This window comes from Elephantulus edwardii, unplaced genomic scaffold, assembly GCF_000299155.1.
Source record: "Elephantulus edwardii isolate Elephantulus edwardi_28Jun2011 unplaced genomic scaffold, EleEdw1.0 scaffold00027, whole genome shotgun sequence".
NCBI classification, from domain to species: Eukaryota; Metazoa; Chordata; class Mammalia; order Macroscelidea; family Macroscelididae; genus Elephantulus; species Elephantulus edwardii.
In genome coordinates, this window is record NW_006399777.1 from 17020438 (window position 1) to 17022036 (window position 1599).

General features: G+C 48.0%; 1 protein-coding gene across 1 annotated transcript in view; it reads left to right on the forward strand.

Annotated features, from left to right (window-relative positions):
* The window catches only part of RYK (receptor-like tyrosine kinase), a 165191-nt gene that overhangs the window by 949 nt on the left and 162643 nt on the right, over positions 1 to 1599 (forward strand). The window lies entirely within an intron of this gene.

A 1599-nucleotide genomic window follows, 5' to 3' on the forward strand; every position in this document is an offset into this window, starting at 1 on the left:
TTATTTTTATCGTAGGAGTACGCAATGAGGGTTGCAGAGTGGATTATATTTGGGGGTAGGGGGTGGGGTTTGGGGAGGTGCGGGGGATTGTGTACCAATGAGGGAGTTTTTCTTTTGCGTTTCAAGGAGAGGAGCAAAGGGGGGGAGGGGAGAGGGGTTTGTGCGGAGAGAGGGGTGCAACAATGAATGAATGGAATTTCAAAATCTCTGTAGATGTTCATTGAAATGAAAAATAAACAAACTAAATTAAATTAAAAAAAAAAAGAAAATGGACAAAAAATGGGGAAAGCACCATTACTCCATCTCTGAGGAGCCCTGTTAACTGAAGACCTTCAACGAGATGCGTTGACACAGTGATTGTAGCAATGGGCTCAAGTGTGTCAGAGACAAGGAGGACTGCACGGGAGAGGACAGAGGGTCCTGTCTGTTTGAGCACAAGGTGGCCGTGAGGCAGATTCGACTTGATGGCACCTTGCCAGGAGGGGCTGTTCCTTGAAGAAGGACATGCTGCTGGGAAGGGTGAAGGGTCAGCGGAGCAGAGGAAGACCCTCAACCAGGTGGACTGACACGGTGACTGCTGCAACGGGCTCTTGTGTGTCAGGAAGTGTGAGGATGGCGCCGGGAAGAGCAGAATTCAGAGCTTTTGTTCATAGAGTCACTATGAGTCGTACTCGATTCAACAGCATCTAACAACAACAACATCTACATTACTGATGAGGAAGCTCTGGTGGCTCAGTGGTAAGGAATCGCACTGTCAACCCAAGTACAGGAGGTTTGAATCCACCAGCTGCTTCGTGGGCGAGATGGTCAGTCTCTTGTGCAATTTACAGGCTCTGCAAACCAGCTGGAGGGTCAGCTATGAATGAGTCACTTCCGACTAGACGGTGCATCACAGCAACAACACATTACTGATTGGAGTTAAGGTTCTGGATTTCCAATAAAGTAAAAAGTGATTGATCTGGGAGTCTCCACATGCTGTAGAAATCACTTCCCACGCACCAACATACACACACACACCCAGCTGCACCATCAAAGCACTCCTGAATCAGCAAAATGAAATTTCTTTACAATGAGGACTGGGCTGCACCTTCTTAAGCAGTTTCTCTTCCCTGGGAGCCTGAAGGAGAGGAATGTGCAGCGTTTTGCTTAAACTCCCTGCTTGAGACACTTGACAGGTTTGTCTACACAGACAACTGGTCCGTCAGGATCTTGAAGCATGATGGGAAAAGCCCATTTCCCCAGCTTGTTGACACAGATTATTCTTAGTGGCAGAGAAGCTGCAGCCTCACGTTATTTGCATGTAGAAACATACACGTTTATTCGCCTGCAGACCAAGGAAGGACTCAGCCTGTGGTTGGAGACAGCAAGACAGTGATGAATAAAGGGACGTCTGGACCTCGAGTTGCCTGACACCACTGCTTACCAATCAATCCCACGTTGCTGGGAAAGGCAGGGAAGCAGAGCCGAATCCTCAGTGGCTGAGTCCTAACCTGCGGGAGAGGAGGGGAGTCAGGAGAGCTGGGTCAAGGGAGGGCTTGATGGCTGGCTTACCTGGCTTAGCTGCTTCCTTTTTTTTTTTTTTTTTTTTTTTTTTTTTTT